Genomic DNA, 19,397 nt, shown 5'->3' with positions numbered 1-19,397 from the left:
TTGATTTTGTATGTGTCTAAATAAACGTTGTTGAAATTGAAATTGCTAACGACGAAACAAAAACGCTCATTAAAGTCCTCCGTAGTATTTATTTATTCCAGATTGCCCCGCAGCACCGGATGCATTATTGCAGGGATCAGGGTGAATACTTTCGCGTAAAAGAGACACCTAATTTTCATGCTTATAAAATGAACCGGCAAAGAGCAAAACACGTTGCGCTAGCCAAGCGTGTCGCGTGTCCCGTGACGTCACGTGTCACAAGCCGCTACCGACTAGACCACATTGGCAAACTTACACGCTTTGCGAACGGGGCCCCATAACGCTATCGCGTTCCGCCCTTAAAGACGAAACGTAAAGGGGCCATGAAACAAATTTCAGGTTGGGATGAATGATTTTTAAATTCTTACTTTACTAATCGCATATCGTTTACTTGGCCAAAAGAAAAAGGCTAGAAAGTCAAAAGCCAGGTTTTCGGTACGAACATTTGAAAATATTGCGGACTATTTTGTACCTTCTTGCCTTCGAAAGCTCTCCGCCTTTTCACTGATACATCTGCGGTTCCGAAAGCGCGTCACCGGCGCCAAACTGACGTCAACAGAGCCCAGCTCACGCATGGACACGAGAACTGCGTCACTCGGAGTCGGACGTATGCGCTCGTCAACAATCAATCCGTCGACGAATATTTGGATTCGCGTTCGTGGCCAATGAGTGCCCTAACGGAACTTATTGTCACTGGGGAATGACAAGTTCTATGGTGTGCATAAAAAGCACGGTGGAAGCTAGGAGTCATCGCAATGGTGCCGCAGAAATGTCACGACCACGTGATTTCACAATTCGCATTTGAGTTGAGGATTAAAGCTAAGGAGGAAGGAGTAGGAAAATCGTTTCATGACCCCTTTAAGCGTTCTTCAAGTTCTTTTAAAAATACATCTAGGGAAATTGAATTTGTGTGTCAGATGAGCAGGAAGGGGAAGAGGAAAGGGAAGAAGTGCATCGTAGAAGGGGGATTGGAAAGGAAGGGAAGGGAAGTGACGCAGGTTGAAATGGTGAAAAGGCATTGTGGGAGGTTGAAAAGAGGAAGTGCGAGGGAGGGAGGGATAAGGAGAGAGAAATTAGAAGAAGAAATCGGTTTGTAGCATGACGCATATTTCCCCGCTATATTTAGAGGGGAAACTGATTAGGTGGGTCACACGACCAATGAGAGGGAGAGGGAAAGAGGGAGGGGAGGGAAGGGAGTAAGGTATCGCAGGAGAATAGATTCGAAAAGCGCCAGAAAACAAGGACAACAGAAGGAAAAGACGAAACGATGCGCAGCGCATCGTTTCGTCTATTTCTTCGGTTGTCCTTGTTTTCTGGGGCTTTTCGAATCTAAGATGTACCAACTTGCCCAACTCCAGATTCTTCTCTAGGAGAATAGGACAGGGATGGGGAAATAAAGGGAGTTGGAGGAGAAAGGTATTTAATTGGAGGCATATGGGGAGCGAGGGGAAAGGAGGCAGATGTTAAGGACACTATAGATAGGGAGGTAATTGGAGAGGAAGGGAGGGTCAAGTAAAAAAAAAGAATGGGGAGAGGAAATTTTGTGTCACGTGAGGTATATTTCCCCACTAGATTTAACGGGGAATTCGAATTGGTTCTGAGGTCATGCGACGTCGATTTCGAAGGAAAATATAGCGGGGAAACGCAATTTGCATTTAAGTTACAAGACGTAAAATTTCCTGCTAAATTTAGGAGCGGAATTATATCGGCGTATATGTCACGTGAAGTCAATTTTCCTACTGTGTTTAGGTCACGTAATGTTGGTTACGTGAAGTCAATATTCTCGGACGGACAAACAAAATGTTCTCATTCAAGGGTTCCGTTACTACGAATTTCTTTCTTTAAAACGAATTCTTTGTGAAATCACCAGCAAGAAGGTTGAGCTTGATAATATAAGGGATTTATTCTTGACCGGCTGACACCGGTAATATACACAAAAAAAAAAAAAAAAAAAAAAAAAAAAAACAAGAACACGCGACGAACGCTTCGTTCTGAGGCAGGTGGTCGGGACTGTGAAGTGTCAAAAATGACTCTGTGCCTCTGATAGTGCGCGCTGCCGCCGAGAGATCGCGCTAATAATGAATGAGGTCTATCGCAATCATGGTGCCAGTGATCACCTCAGCCCTTATTGCCACTAAAATAGATTTTCGTTTTCTCGTTGATATGACATATGATACATTTCTCGAGTTTCGTCATGTGGTACATTTCTCGAGTTTCGTCATGTGGTACATTTCTCAAGTTTCAATCCGTTACTTGCAAATAAAAGTAACGCGTTATCATCTTAATTTACTAGAATATAAAAGGAACACATTACTAATGAAAAATAACGCACGTAATTTTTGCATTCCTTTTTAGAGCGCAGCTCTTAGGTCCCCTGTTCCGGGTGTCGCGGCGTCGGAGTAACCTCCCCGCTAAATTTATAGGGAATTAAGTTGGTGTTGAGGGTCAAGTGACGCCAATTTTCCACTAAATTCAAAGGAGAAAAATACGACATATGACTTCATGTGACGCCACCCCTGAAGGAATTTACTTCCTTTGCTAGATTAAGCGGGACCACTACGTTACGTGAGGGGGATCGGTGGCCGAGTGGGCTAAAGGGCACACCCAGCTCGACGCGCGTGGAGCGAAAGCTCGCGCTGCAGAACCCAGGGATCCTGGGCTCGAGCCCCACTCCTGCCCGTTTCGATCTGGATGAGCATCGTAGCGGCGTGCGGTCGTGTATCGCTACTGCGTGAGCACGTTAAAGACCCCAGGTTAGCAGTCGTACTGCACTGGCGAAATTGCTCATGTAGAGTGTAAACCAGTGTCGCCCTTACTGGCAGACCGACCTTACGCTGCATAAATCACTAAAACGTCCAATATGACTTTTGATTTACGTCACGTGAATTCAACACGAATTCAGTTTCTCGCCTAAATCTAGCGGGGAAACTGAGTTGGTGTTAAGGTGACGTGACGTCAATTTTCCCTCTAAATTTAGCCGGGAAAAAGACGTCACATGACTGTGTCACGTCACCCAAAAACAAAATCAGTTTCTTCGCTAGATTTAGCGGGAAAACTGATGTCGCGTGACCTAAACACCAATCTGAATTGTACGGAAGAGGAGGGGGATACCCTCCAGTCTGCGCCCTCCTCTTATCCTCCTCAAGAGCTGCGCAGTGAGTTTGTGATACAGAGGTATGTAAACGTGTTTCACTTTTTTTCTTTTTTTTTTTTTTAAGTCTGAATTAACACGTTTCACTGTTTTGACGTTACAGGTATGCATAAGCGCCATATTTCAAGAGACATTATGTCCATGCTGAAACAACATAATTACTTTATTCTTTTTTCATGATTTTAACCAAATAGTCACAAGGAAAAACGCAAAAAACGCAAAGAAAAACTAAAAAATTCACATTGCTTCGCGCCCATACATCGTTTAGGCTTATGTCCAGACGCAGCCGACGCTACAAGCGCGAGCTCTAGGCTTACAGCGTCCCTGCCAAGCACGCTCACTCGTGGAGTGAGCGTGCTTGGCAGCGTCACTGCAGTCACGCCAAATAAAAAAATAACACATTTATTTGGAAGAAATGTGCGGACTGCCACTGTGCGGACTGCCATCCTGAAAGCAGCAAAAAGGTGTAGTGTCGACAACAACTTAGAAATGGGGAAATGACACTTTTTCTTGTTTTTCCCATGGAGTCCAAACCATTAGCTGGCGTCAAGTAATGGCTGCCGGTAGTGCCACTCGAGCCCAAGAGATGCCTCGATCCGCTATCCGGTCTACTAGAGTAAAAACAGTTTGTTTTTACCCCGTTTTGTTGGAGCGGACGCATCTGTTGTCGCGACAACCGGTACGTCGCAAGCCGTTGCAGTCGCACTCGGTGAGAATAACGCAAGCAAGCATATGAACCAAACTTTAAACAAAAGCTCGTAGTACTTAGTAAACATAAGTTAGTAACTGGTTATAACGCATCTTACTAACATTTTAATAACATAAGCCAATGAAGGGGGTGTTGGTAACAGTTACAAACCAAGGAACTTAGTAACCGCTTTTTTTTTTCTCTTCTCAAGCTAGCGCGACCGAGCTTGAGTAGTGGCCGTAGATATGCGTCCGTAAAATATAACTATTGCGGCTGTACCGCACTGTCTAAATTACAAATCTACAGCTGAGACACCAGACGCCCTCTGAGGCAGACTAACTTCCGGCTGAATAGACACACACAAAAATTCGCTTTTTGCAAAAATTAAACACTGCAATATATATATATTTTTTTTTTCTGGCGCGGGAGCAGGGTTTTAGGAAATGCATATCCTTTACTTCATATTGCAGGTATATTGTGCGCGTCCTTTATTTTCTCGAAGTATTTCATAGAGAGAACACATGCACGCCTCCCACCCATTACTGACAGAATGAGCGCCTCTTCCGCCGTTGTTTAGGCATGCCCTTCCTCGGGGATTACCTAAGAGGTTTATAATTTTACAAGTGTTGTGTATCTATAAAGCAATGTAAGTGGTTCCTATTCTCACCACCAGGGTGCGCTGGTCTTTGCCCTGTAAAATGTGTCTTCGCCATATTACATTTGTTCTTTGTGTGCTGTTCCTCTGCGTTGGCGCTTCTGTTTCTTGGCGTTTCGGCGCGACACAACAATGACGACGAGGATGGGTGGAAAGATCGAACGAACCTAGTAACAACGTGGCAAATAGCACAATGCCGAAGTTTACGGAGTTGAAGCCGGAGGAGGACGACGTCGACGAATATCTCGAACGGTTCGAGATTTTCCTTCGAGTGAACGCTGTCAAGACGGAAGACAAGGCCGTGACGCTGCTGAACTACATCGGGAAAGCGTCGTACCAGGTTCTGAAAACCTTGCTCGTCCCAGACTCACCGGTATCGAAATCGTACGACGTACTTTCCGAGGTGCTGAAACGCCACTACGCGCCCAAGCGCTTAGTGATTGCAGGGCGCACGAAGTTCCATTGGAGAAACCAAGAGGTCGGCGAGAGTCTAGCGGACTCCTCCTTAGCTATCAACAAGCTCGCCCAGACATGCGCGTTCAAGGACTACCTCGACCAGGCTCTTGGGGACCGGCCCGTGGCGGGGTGTCACGAGCCTGAGGTACAGCGGACACTCATCCAGCTCGACGACGATTACTTCGACGACGTTCTGAAGGTGTGCCTGGCCAAAGAACTTTCTCTGCGCAAAACGGACGAGATACGAAAGCCCGGCGTTCCGGACTCAATGGACGTGCACCGCGTTCAAGCTGATGGTGAAGGACATTCCGGGTGTCCTCCTTCCGCCTCTGCATCTCCACAGGTCCAGTATCAGCGTACGGTAGGCCCTTGTTTTAGATGCGCTAGTACCGTGCATGATTCCGAGAAGTGTCCGTTTTCGAAAGCAAAGTGTTTAAAATGCGGGAAGCAGGGGCACACTAAGGCGGTGTGTAGGGCCAAGCCTAAGCCTACTACGAACACCAAGCGCGAACCTTGGAGCGTAACCTGTATGCGGAAGAATGACGCGTCTGCGGCATTCCAGAAGGTATTGGAAATCGAAGGAAAACCGGTGACGATGGGAATCGACACCGGTTCAGCAGTTACTTTGCAGCCAGAAAAAATGTATGTGAATTTGTTTTCTCACGTGCCCCTTGAGGCGGGTGACATGCGTCTCCGAACGTACACCGGGGCTCTAGTACCAATCAGGGGTGTAGCGAGCGTTAATGTAAAAAACGGGGAGCTACCAAGCGAAAAGTTACCATTGATTGTGGTAAAATCCGCGAATGCCCAGCTGCCAGCTCTTCTAGGCAGAGACTGGATCGAGCAGTTAGAAATTAACTGGTCGGGCGCGGGTCCTATCGAGAACGAGACGATGACAGACTCATTGAAAAGGTCGTTCCCTAGTGTCTTTGAAGGCCCAGTGGGGCCGATAAAGGGTTTTCAGGCAAGGATTGTACTGAAAGAAAACTCTCAACCTGTGTTTTGTAAACACAGAGTGGTGCCATACGCATCCAGAGAGCAAGTAGGGAGTGAGCTTGAGAAAATGGTGGCGCAGGGCATTATGAGGCCTGTAAAAAGTAGTGAATGAGCAACACCCCTTGTTAGGGTTCCCAAGCCAGGGGTAAAGTTCGCATCTGTGGTGACTGCAGTGTGTCCGTAAACCCACAGGTGACGGTGGATCACTACCCATTACCGAGGGTAGATGAAGTGTTCAACAACTTTCGGGGGTGTGGCATCTTTGCTATTTTAGACCTAAAGACTGCATACTTGCAGTTAGCCCTTGAGGAAGCGTCGCGGAAACTGCTCACAGTGACCACTCACCTAGGATTGTTTGAAGTTTACGGAGTCTCGAGCCCACCAGCAATTTTCCAGAGTGTAATGGATAAGATTTTGTTGGGCCTAACCAAGGTAGCATGCTATCTTGATGATGTACTGGTGGGTGGCGTAGACCAAAATGACTGCAACCAGAGAGTCTTGGAAGTGTTGAAACGTTTTCAGGAACATGGACTTTGTGTGAATCAGGACAAGTGTCAATTTTTTGTACGCGAAGTGTGTTACTTGGGATTACTTGTTGAGTGACCAGGGTTTGAAGCCATGCCCTGAGGAGGTAGAGAGTATCAAAAAGGCACCCGCACCGAGTAACGTGACGGAGGTTAAGGCATTTGTGGGGCTGCTAGCTTTTTATGCTCGTTTTCTCCCAGATTTAGCTGCCACACGGGGACTTTTGTATGAACTCTTAAAAAAAGAAAAGAAGTGGCATTGGTCGGAATAATGCCAACAGGCTGTAGACAGAAGCAAAGATCAGTTGTGCAGTGCTGGAGTAATTGTCCTCTACGACCCTATTCTACCACTTCGAGTGACGGTCGACGGGTCCAGCTACGACCTCGGAGCAGTCTTAACACAAGACATGGGAAACGGGGACTACAGACCAGTCGAGTTTGCGTCTAGGACGCTTACTGTGACTGAAAATAACTATGCACAAGTAGAAAGAGAGGCCTTGGCACTCATATTTGCGGTCAAGAAGTTCCACCGGTATCTCTTTGGGCGTTCGTTCACCCTGGTAATTGACCACTACCCGCTAACGTCGATCCTGGGACCTAAGTATTCTACCACAGCCATAGCTGCTGCGAGGATCCAGAGGTGGCGCTTGTTACTTGCAGAGTACAACTTCAAGATCCTGTACCGCAAGGACGGGGAGCTCGGGGATGCTGATGCGCTATAGAGACTTCCTCTGAAGACAACTGTAGGAGAGGAAAGTATGTTAAAATATTTTTCACCCACACAAGTAGCCGCTTCTTTCAAGTTCCGATGTGGGTAAAGAGACCCTCAGCGACCCCTTGCTGCAACGTGTCCTTAAACACAAAAAGAGAGGTTGGCCGAAATCCTTGCGAGATCCAGGGTTGCAACCCTTCTGGCACAGGCGGGAGACGCTGTCAACGGACCAAGATTGCCTACTCTGGGGAATTAGAGCCGTGACTCCACAGGCACTACAGGCTGCGGTCCTCAAGAGCCTGCATGAAGAACATCCACGAATGGCGCGTATGAAACAACTTGCGAGAGGGCATGTGTGGTGGCCCGGAGTCGACGCCATGATCGAGAACAAGGTGCAGTCATGCGAGATCTGCCAAGCGGTCCAAAACGACGTTCTTCCAGTACCACTCCAGCCATGGAAGATGACCTCGCGGGTCTTTGAACGTGTTCATTTGGACTTTGCAACCAAGTCGGGAACCAACCTGCTTGTTTTGGTTGACAGTTTTTCTAAATGGGTTGAGGTCCTGCCCATGTATTGCACAACCGCACCCCAGGCAGTCGAGAAACTTATGGCTGTCTTCGCACAGTTTGGGCTACCCGAAGAAGTGGTGACTGATGGAGGCCCCCAGTTTCGAAGTGAGAAGTTCAAGAACTTCTTGAAGGATCAAGGAGTGGTGCACACCATGACGCCACCCTACCACCCGGCTTCGAATGGCGCCGCGGAGAGGGCAGTGCAAACAGTCAAGCGAGCGCTGCTCAAGCAAGTGCTTGAAGACGACCTCCAAGGGAAGAGAAGGAATATCCAGAAGTTTTCGTGTTTCCTACTTGCCTACCGGACGACACCACACACAAGTACTGGAAAGGCCCCTGCAGAGCTGTTCCTGGGACGGGTTCCGCAGACACGACTGTCGCAGCTCAAGCCAGGTGCAACGTCCCTTCCACGACGAAAGAAGTGAAACAAAAAAAAGGAGCTGGCTGACAAGCGCAGAGGTCCAACCAAACTCTTTCAAGTGGGCGACAGAGCTTGGGTCAGAAATGTAAGGGGGGAGAGAGTAAACTGGACTAAAGGAATTTTAAAGAAAGTAATCAGTCCGGTTACCTACCTGGTGCGGGTGGTTAACCAGATTCGTTATGTGCATGCTGATCACTTGCGCTTTCGAAGTGAGGGCTCGTCCCGATCAGCATCTTAGGAGTGTGGATCGTGTGACAGTGAGAGTGTTGATGAACCAGGCGAATGTGAGGGGCCTAGATGCTCAAAAAGTTCGACGGTCGAGAAGACCTCGACGCCCTCCAAATAGACTGGTGTACTAGTGTTCCTTTATGTAAGTGTGGAGGAGTGTTGTGTATGTATAAAGCAATGTAACAGGTTCCTCCTATTCTCACCACCAGAGTGCGCTGGTCTTTGCCCTGTAAAATGTGTCTTCGCCATATTAAATTTGTTCTTTGTGTGCTGTTCCTCTGCGTGGGCGCTTCCGTTTTTTGGCGCTTCGGCGCGACACAACAAGAATGTTGATTTTTTTTACTAATGTCATTTCTGAAGAACTGATTTTAAAGGGTCGAAAGGATGAATATTTTACTAAGGGGTTAAAGTGCCACTGCGATTATTTTGGACAGACAATATTACAACCTGCTCATTTGCGCTTCTTAGCGCCCATTATTTTTGTTTTTCCTCATATCTACGCATCAACAGTAGTAATGATTATCAGGTCGACTCTTTTAGATTGCAGTAAATATAATCTCAACTTTCTCGGTTGGTAACAACTTCATTTACTACCCCAGGCCACGGTAATGTGGCAGAGAGCTAGTAGGGTGGTCGTAATATTGCTACAGAAGTGAAGAACGTGCTGCATTTGGCCACTTTTACTGAAACTTCCACTCCACAGTGGTTCAGTCCGCATTTCTAAGAACGCACACTGCACCACCTTGCAGACAAAAGGAAAGGGAGGCATTTCTATTTCCCTTCCTAAATATATATTAAAATGCCTGAAATATTGAGAAAATCAAAAGCTACTCCCTCCACCCCGTCCCACCCCACTTTCGATACCACGCTTAAAAGACTTAATAATTGCCTCTTTTCGGTAAAAAGTTGATATTGTAACTTTCAACCCTAGGTATATATGTTTTTCTTTTTTTTTCATCTACCAATATTTTCTTACATAACCTAGATATGGTTCCGCCACAACAATTCTAGCTGGCTCACCTTTCCCTGCTGGATCTGAAATGACATAAGTAAGACAGTAAGATCATAACGATACCGCTATATTTGTAAGAACGAAGCTTGCATTGACTATAGCGCAAGATAGTTCTTACGAGGAGCACTTTGAAAAGTCGCTATTGATCAAAACCAGAAATCCGCTTAGGTTCGATTCTACGAGTAGCGTCCTTATTATCTCGGGGAAGTTTTTCCAATTCCGATTAATGCTTATTCCTTGCTCGTCGTGCCAAGGTGAATGAAACAATGCCGTTGGCTCCAGCGAGATGTGCACATTTCAAAAGGAAACAAAGGAGGGCGCGAAAATAAGTTTCAAGAATGCGCGTTTGGAGAAAGCGATTGATTGAAACCGTCCCCATCGAATAGAATCATGATTTCCCGATTGCACTAGTGCCTAGAGTTACTTAATTTCTGGAAATTAAGAGAATAATTCACAATTAAGTTGCATGCTCGTCCGTGATGAACCTCCGTTTCTTTTGAATAGATCATCTGAGGGATCGCGTGATACTCAGGACGCCTTTGGCAAATATCCTATTGTAGGCGAGTCTCCGTGGCCTCACTGACGAGTCGATTTACTTATTTATTTAGATATTTACCTTCGTGTCTATAAGCATTACAAGTGAAAGTTGATGAATATATACTTATGGAAGTATGACATGATGTGCATTTTGTTGAATGTTCTATTTTTTTAAATCATATTCACCATTACACTTAGCGAGTAGATTTGGTATTTTAATGCGATAGCAAGAATTAGGTATTCACCACCGATTTCTGTCTATCCAGAATCTGGCCTCGAATACTTTTGGCAAAAAAAAATTTCCCGCCAAAGCTATCCAGAAACGTTTCTTCTAACTTTAGCAGAAAATTAACGTCACGTCACTATGCACCATTTCAGTTTCCCCGCTACATTTAGCAAAAAATATTTCAGCCAAATTTAGCGGAGAAACTGAATTGGTGGGAAGACCCCGTCATGAAAATTTTCTTATAAATTTGGCGGAATATGTTCCCACTAAATTTAGCGGAAAAAAGTAACCGCCATGTTTAGCAGAAACGTTTTCAGCCAATTTTAGGGGAAAATTGACGTCACGTGCTTTATTCATCAATTCGATTTCTCTGCAAAATTTAGCGTAAAATTTAACGTCAGGTGAGTTATACACCAATTCAGTTTCTCCGCTAAATTTATCGGAAAAAGTAGCGCCACGTGACATACGCACCAATTCAGTTTTCCTGCTAAATTAATTCGAAGAATAGACCATTTGCTATATTCCCAAGCGCCCCGGCCCGCACTCGAGGAAATATGGGAACGGTGTTCCTTCAGCCTGTTCAGAAAAACTTATTCCACAAAAATGGACGCTCAATACACGCAACAAACATATTCAAAAGTCTCGCGGGGGACTGATCTGTAGTATCAACTAGAGTTGAAGGCCCATCAAACAGTAAAAAGTTGATCATGACGCGACCCCTCACCACACAGAGGTAGCGGCACCACCACCGGCGGAGGAACTATTGTTCGCCAAGGGAAAACCGCTGGTCGTCCAGGTAGGCGGTGAGTTTTTTTCGGACGTCCCAAAACAGCGGTCACAACGCGCGGCGTTGTTGTCGCTGGGCCGTTGCGACACAACGGTTCCGCCACAGCACCCACTCACATATTGCCACTAGTAGCAGCGCAAAGGCGCCCGCGGGCAAAGGCCTCGTGTGATGTAGACGTCCAACCCGAGACCGCGAGACGAGCGCTGTACTATGTGCCATAGGTCCCTCTCCGGTGCACACACTCTTGCGAGGTGCGCGTTTGTTTCTATTGCACCACAATTGACGGACTGCGCGTCCCACCATACCCCAGCGGAATAGTATGTTTGGAGGACACCCCAACCCTTTAACCATTCCAAGTCGCGCACGTGGTCCGGCAGCGTGGACGACGTCAGTGCTCGCCACGGGTACGGCAGCACCGCGCCGGGCAGCGGCGGGGTTGGTCTGCCACAACTAGGCGTTTGACAAGCCTAGACTCCGGGGCCTGGAGTCTCTCCTCTCGTGACACATGGACGCTGAGCATGTCGAAGAGGTCCGCGGTAGACTTGTGGAATGAATGGGTCGTCTCAGCGTGGGGCCGAAGAGGACGCGGAAGAGGGTCTCCCGAGAGACGGTTATTGGCGTCGAGGAAGTAGAGCGTGAGCGGCCTTCCTGGGTTGTCGTGGTCGTCAAGGATTGCCAGGGTTGTCTTCAGGGCCAGTATGGGCACTGCCAGCTCGATGCATGGAAAGCTCCACCCTCCTTCACAACGGGGGAGGCATAAGCCAGAGCGCCTCACTAGTTCCGTGCGGTTGTTCCAGAAGAAGGTAAAAAGCCCCGAGCGCACTTAGAGGACCAAGGGGCGCGGCGGGAGGGCTACGCGGATCGCATGCCACAACCTTCCGCAGAAAACCGTCTGAACAAGTTACCGCCGCACAGCCATGTGGAAGTTGTAATGGCCAGCCTCAGTGGCCTTCTCGATGATCTCTTGTCGCAGGTTGGCCCAGGTCTCCGGAGCCGCGCCGGAGGCGTCGTACGAGACCCCAAGAATGGTGACGGACGGAGCTCGTGGCAAAGATGGCGGGCACGGGGGGGAGGGAGCACCAATGCAGTGAGATTTGCTTTTTTCAGCGTTCAACCGTGCGGCGGAGAGGCACGCGTACTCGTCGAAGAGCCGGAGGGCCTTCACCAGGCTGTCTTCGTCGCGCAGGAAGAGGGTCACGTCCTCCACATACGCCGAGACGCGAAGCTCACCGAACCCAGGTAAAGCAAGTCCGCTTATGCTGGGGTGCCTGTCGACTCCAACCAGAAAGGGCTCCAAGCTGAGGACAAAAAGGACCGGGGACAGCGGGCACCCCTGCCGAACTCCTTGCGTTACCGGAAAGCGTGCCACTAAAGAGCCATTCAGGAACAAGTCACTCCGCAAGCCACTGTACAAGGCTGCGAACAGCTGAGCGCTCTCGGAGGAGAAGCCAAGACCGCCGAGAACACCGAGCAGGTATTGTGCTCGACGCGGTCGAGCGCCTTGGCTTGGTCCAACGACGTGAGAAGCCCGTTCTTCCGTCGGGAACGTGTGAACTCCAGGATGTCACGAGTGAAAGTTGTCAAAGTCTGTACGCTGTGGCCCGACACCGAGCACGTCTGTTGGGGGCTCACCAGCTCCGGTAGGAAAGCTTGCAAACGCGAGGCTATGGTCGCCGTGAGGAGCTTGTAGTCAATGTTTAACAACGTTATCGGGCGCCATGCCCCGGGGTCGCCATGATCACCACCCTTTTTGGGGATGAGTGCGATCCGTCCTAGCCAAAAGGATGGCGGTAGGAGGAGGTCTTCAAAGTAGACCCGCACGACAGCAGTAAAAAAGTTCCCGAGAATGTGCCAGAACGTGCGGTAGAACTCCGCTGGGAGACCGTCCGGTCCTGGTGCGGAGCCGTCCTTCATCCACTTCCAAACGTTCCACAGCTCGGTCGCGGACGGGGGCTGCCGCAGGCCCGCGTCATCCTGGGCGTAGATCTTGGGGAGCCCGCTGAGGAGAGGCTGCGGGGACACCGATGTGCGATCAACCGGCGCGTCCGACTGGGACAGCGACCGGAAGTGGGCTGTGAAGCGACCACACTCTTAGAAAAAAGGGTATGGATTGTCCTCCCTTAAGGGGAGGAACGGTCGTGTAACCTATGTTCCTTTAGAAAGGGAGAAACTTTCGACCCTGAAGCAGGGGAGCAAAGTTCCTCCGTCGCTTGCATCTCAATATGGCGGCCCCCCTTTCGAGCAGATCGATCCCAATAAGGCTTCATGAGGACGCTACGTCTCTTGTACGGGACGAGAGCAGCAGCAAATAAAAGCGTAACACGAGCTTTCCGCAAACTGTTTTTATTTCCGAAGCCAGATTCCCCCCACAGGTACAGAAACTTGCGTTTCGAAAGCAGTTATTCAGTCTTCTCGTCGACAGCACTGGGATGTTAAAGGGCAGCTCCGCTCAATTCCGAGGATAATGAGTGATTTTGAATTAAAAAGCCCTAGTAAAAGACACTACGTCGTTTGCTTCGCTAAAAATGGGATATATATTTTTAGATCTAATTTTAAACACGAGCGGAAATCGAAACCGAAACTTCGGCTCCGTCCGGCAACATTGGCCTCGGGCCGCCAAGTACATGGCCATCACGTGGTACGAGATGTCACGTGACCCTCGGCCCAACGACGGGCGGGATGGGGGCGGGCGTGCGGCAGGCGCGAGTGTCGTCTGCACCGCACTCTTCGCCACGTTTTGGTATGTACGGCATTCGACGACGTCTGCACAACTGCGGCATAAGTCTGCGACTATGCGCACGTGGTGTCCATAGTGTGGACGGAACTCCGAGAGGAAATAATTCCAAACGGTGAGACGACTACGGTGGTTGTGACGCGGAAGACGGCGGTATTGGCGGGACCACGGCGGGCGGTTGGTCTGCTTCCAAGACGCGCGCTGCGCAGGCGCGTACGCCAGTCACGTGGACACCGCTGAGCGCCGAGAGGAAACGTTGCTGACGTCATGCGCTACGCTCGATCGGAGAAGTAAAAACAAGCAAAAGAAGGCCGTGATGATGACCTTTAGCTCAATGTTGGCTGCGCCCATGCCGTAGCCTTGACTGCGCTGTTGGTTACGCCTGAATTCGCCCAGTCGAGTCAGCCGATTTCGGCAACTTGGCGAGTTGCGAAGTTTGCGGACCGTTTAAGAAACATTTAGACAGAACTGCGTCGTAATATTTGACGTATGGTTTTCCTAGGCGATACTGAAGAGGACTGCATTGTTTTTTTCAAAACCAAAAATGAAGCGGAGTCGCCCTTTAAACGGAGACAACCGATACCCAGTTACTTCGCGAAATTTGCGTCTTACCCTTGGTGTTCCTCGAGTCACAATTCCTTCGTCAACCGCACATCACGAAGAAGGGCAAACTCAATCCGCGAAACCAAAAGCCGCTCTCGAAGGAACAAACTCGAAGCCGCTGTTTATCGCGTAGCGTGAAAGGTTAAATCGCTAGCCACCAGATGGCGGGGTCAAGCAGAGTAATTAATTGCAAGTAGATAGGCTAGGTGGCGATAGGTACTGCCCAATTCATGTTCTACAGAAAATAAATTGCTCTTTTCAGGCCACTACTGCGCTTGGGGATCCTCTACTATACACACATCACACTTATTACAAGTATCAGGTGAACATACATTCAGCACATACACGGCACACACAAATATAAATACAACGGAACTCCACACAAACCCGAATGCTACACCCGTGCTCTGCATTGCCGTCTTTTATATTGGTCGTTTTGAACGTACGGAACTTTTCGGTGACTCCCTAAGCAATAAAAAAATAATTCCAGCATGTTGATTTCTTCCCAGCATTGTCATACCTGAGCGTATTTTGAATGGCTCAGGGGATTCATTTCTAATTAAAAAATAAAGGCTCGATCATGCCGTAATCATTTTACGCCAATAAATCAAGCCGCTCCAATGCGGTTCGAAGCCATGAGTCTGTTTCCCCACACGGCACGTCGTAGCCTGTATATCTATTGGTTTTTCTATTTGTGCTGTTCGCGCAAAGTTGCCATCTTGAATTAATCTCTGTAGAGCGGATATTCACTCAGCTGGAAGTGATGCTTCACGGGCAGAGAAATCGCTTTTCGATCAACTTGAATGCAGTCAAAGCCGGGACTTGCGGCAGGTGTTAAGTGTACGGAGCTACGCCGTGGCGAGCCCGAAAACTTCTAGCGCTCATCCCAGCGCGCCACTTGGAGGGCAGTTTCTCTAGGAACCGTAGTATATTTAAACAGCAAAATAAAGGGTAGCTTTTTTTTCGATTTTACCTACTTTTGTTTTTAATGCCGAAATTCCATACTGTATATATACGTATTTTCTGTCACGATTTCGTACTGTTCAGTCCTTGCCCCAGAGTGCAATCGCTCTCGGGGACGAGACAATGCCGACAGTACATTGGCCACTGTATGGTAGCGATAGGAGCTTCTACTGTTCAGACCTGCGTTCCAACATGATTATCCGCACGTTGATCGATTGCACCTAATCTCTCAAGTGGTATTAAACTTTTTAATGTAAAGCTGAATGTCAACCTGCGACATATCGCCCCCTCCGATCACGGCCCGACCAACGGCATCAATGCTCGACAGTTAACGATCTCACCTTGTTGTTACACAACTGATACGCGAACACACGGTCACATCGGCGATAATTCCAGTCTTCTGTTCACATCCCACAACACTGCCATCACGATGTTGCAGCTATGTTGCTGACACGCACATTACAGAACCACGTTGAACGCCGGTTACACTCGGCATCGGAAAACAGAACCGAACTCAGGAGGGAAGGCACGTGCCCAGGCAGCCGGCAGCAAAACCTACCTGTCTTGGACGCAGTTCCTGCGGTTTCCATAACGTCGAAAACGTCGACACAGTTCCGCGTGGTTTCGCTACTGTAGTGACTGTAGTCCCGTGCCAAGCGAGTCCCGCAATCCGGAGACGGCCATCCCCCAGTGCACGTGGCGCTGCTGGCACTGCTCCGGAACTTCGCTGTTTCTGGCGGCTTCGTTTGCTATAGTTTGATAAAATTAGTGATAAAAACGTCAAAGCCACCGAATGTTCTGCACGTTTAGACTAGAAGACGGAATTACAGGCGGCCTTCGCTGCCGCTGAAGCTCAATCAATTCAACAGCTTTTTATTAAACAACGTGCGCGACCTGCTCGAAAAACGAAACCGAAAGAAGATGAGTCGGGAGGGCGAAAGCTTCCTCCCGTCTGCCTGGAGAAGGAGAAAAACGTTTCATTCCTCTACTTTTCTCGTGTCCGCTTGGGGGCGCGTCAGTAGAAGGGAGGAAGACGCGCCGTTGCTACTTTTTTCCTCAATTTTTTCTTAGAGCGCACTGTCAAGGCGACCGCGCGACCCCGACGCGGAGGGCGTCTGCTGTCTCTCAAAGGCTTGTAGGCTTGTGCGATGGGTGCAGCTCAGTGCCTCCGGGTGGACCGACGGGCTCCCTTGAGCCTGCAAGACAATAGAGGCGGTGGAGTCCAACCGAAGGTATCGTTCGTAGCAACTCTGTAGCTGGTCGAGATACGCCCTCATGAAGGGGGTCAAGGCGTCCCCTCGACGGACGATACGAATTCGGAGGATAGTGTCTTGCAGAAGCCCTCGATGCCGTTCGCGGAGGTGCCGTCCCATCAGAGTGCTGAAGCTTTGCAAATGACCTTTCAGGCGGTCCCAAGACGCCGGCTCTGGGCGCACGCCCACTAGCGACTCTTTGACAAGGTTGCCCAACGTGCGGCGCGTGGTCTTGTCGGGGAGGGTCCTGGAATCCAGATGCCACAGACGGGAGGAGCGCGCGACCGCAGAGTCGAAGCAGAACTTGATAAGTAGCGGACGGTGATCTCAAATCTCTTCTGGGCACGATGGGAAGTCCACTGCAGTACAGGTCTGTAGCGCGGCGGATAGCGTGCGAGGCAAGTACAACCGGTCTATGCGACTTCCCGAAGCCCCTCTGTTCCACGTCAACTGGCGGGTGGATCCATGCATTAAGGACCATCCGTCCACGAGGTCGAAGTGCCTCACAAGCCACCGAAGTTTATGGGCGTACCAGTTTGAGCGACCCCGACCAGGACGCAATTGAAGTCGCCGACCAAGAAGCACGGGCCCGCGTCGAGTACATGCACGTCTAGGCTGCGGAAGTAGTCGTGCTGGAAGGTCGACAAAGTGGGTGCGTAAACAGTGACAAGGCGAAATTTCCGTTCGCCGAAGAAAAGTCAAAACTGGCGTTGCGCAGCAGACTGCGATTGCGGACTACCACGCCCACGCCCATCGCGCGGCGCGGCGCGTAAGAAAAAAGAAAGCAGTCACAAAAAACCGGGCTTCGAAATCCGCAACGTCACGGAAGCGGGCAAAGTTGGTGTCTCGCAAGCACAGAAGATCGCAGTTCTGCATCCTCGCGAAGTGCCTCACTTCAGTTTGCTTCGCTGCGTTTGTGTCGTTGTGGTCGTGTCCCAACCGTCAGTCGATATCGCTGCGGGGCACCTGGAGCGGGGATCTCGTTAATGACGAGGTGGTCCCTGTCGCTGGAGACCTCGCCATCACCCGACGCTGGGCTCCACGCTGCATAGGCGGTGTCGCCGACAACAACTGCGGCGCCTCGGACAAAGTCCGTCGCTTCGCCTGAAGTCACCCCGGAGCCGGTCGGACTTGGCTCAGTTGGAGTCGGTGGGCGCGGCGACAAAAGAGGCGGTGGTGTGGCCGCGGCTGCGGCGTCAAGTGGTGACGGAGGGGCGACGTTGGAGGGAGGTGGGTGGTATGGCCGGGGCCTCGGAGGCGATGTGAGAGGTCGCGTTTCCTGGGTCCAGGTCCGGGAAATCGCTCCCGTGGTTTCCGGCGACCATGGAGGAGTAGCTTCTCTTTGCCGTGCGGTCCACAGTCGCGTGCGTTCCACCGCAGCGTCTACAGTTGGCAGTGCAGCCCTCAGTGGGATGCCCGAAGACACCGCAACGGTCGCAGTAGCCCGTCGTACACTCTACCCGGACGTGGCCCTCCTGCCTGCAGCGTCGGCATACACGCTTCAGGCCACGGTAGCCAAAGGTAGCACGACGTCCAGCGACGCGTAGGAAGTTGGGCAGGGGGTTAGCCTCCTTCATCTCCACGCGGATGAAGCGGGTCTCTGTTTTCAAAGTCGCCATTCGGTGGTAGGTCGCGTAGGAGACGTCGATGACTTTGCCGTAAAGGGCCACGCCTTGGACGAGCTGGTCATTGCGCACAAACGTCGGCACGAAGAGTCAAGTCACATTTGTCACCTGCGGACCCGTCGGCACGATGGGGACAGACTGGTCTGCGATGGAGACGCTGCCGGCCTCACGAAGCTTGAGGGCGGCGGCACGGGTGTTGACGACCTGGAAGTTTGTACCTCTTAGGTGCTGCGCCGAGAAAATTTCGGGCAGGCCCGCAATGGCGGATACCCCATCAATTATGTCGTCCGCCAACGATGCTACTGGCACGACAACGTCGAAAGCCTGCGCTTTAGGCAGGGGAGAAGATTGCTTTAACGCGGCCGCCATGGTGGTCGGCACCCTTGCCGGGAAGCTCGACGACACGTAGCCAGGGACCGCAGACGCAGGCCCCGGACGAGATGAAACCAGGAACTCAAGAACAGCGACGGGCTCCCTACTTAGCGCTAATTTTTGACCGACTCCATGGTTATACATTTCTTGAGCGTAACTCGGAGTCACCCTGAACAACCGCCTGATATACCCCAAGAACCTGTCATATCACTTTTAAAACTGCTCGTCAGTGCAAGCATTTTTGATAGTGCGCAATCGATCCACCTTTCAACCTGGTCTGAGCTGCAGAAATCTCTTACAATATTATCATTCTCGTGATTGTTAACCATTTTGTTCTTAGTCCGAGACTGAGGCAGGAAAAGAGGAAAGTTTCAAAGTAGAAGAAAAATGAACACTCGAGGACACGTCTCTACTCTTCTACTTTGAAACTTTCCTCTTTTCCTGCCTCAGTCTCGGGCTAAGAACAAAATGGTTAGCATCCACCAGCTCGCCTGCGCAATCACTACATTATCGTGATTGTTGTTTCAGCAGGAATTGCTTAAAAAGCCGATAATTCACAACAACAAAAACCAGGATTTAGCTCGGAGTTTGCGGGGCTGTTCATAGCATTTTTAGCGTTTCTAACTTAATATCAGGGGCCCTAAACTCGTCAGATACAAAGTTGTAGCCGAAAGTTCACGGAGTGCGCCGATTGGATGTCGACGAGAAAAACGTGAAGTCAATGTCGTGATTGTCCAATCGGTGCGCTCCGTCAACTTTCCCTCCAACTTTGTATTTGACGAGTTTAGTACCACAGCATGATAATAATGAAAGAGATATCTGCCGCCTACCTAGGTTGAAGGGTG

The sequence above is a fragment of the Ixodes scapularis genome, unplaced genomic scaffold (genome assembly GCF_016920785.2).
Source record: "Ixodes scapularis isolate PalLabHiFi unplaced genomic scaffold, ASM1692078v2 PGA_scaffold0__279_contigs__length_252992795, whole genome shotgun sequence".
NCBI lineage: Eukaryota > Metazoa > Arthropoda > Arachnida > Ixodida > Ixodidae > Ixodes > Ixodes scapularis.
This window is presented reverse-complemented; position numbering follows the sequence as displayed.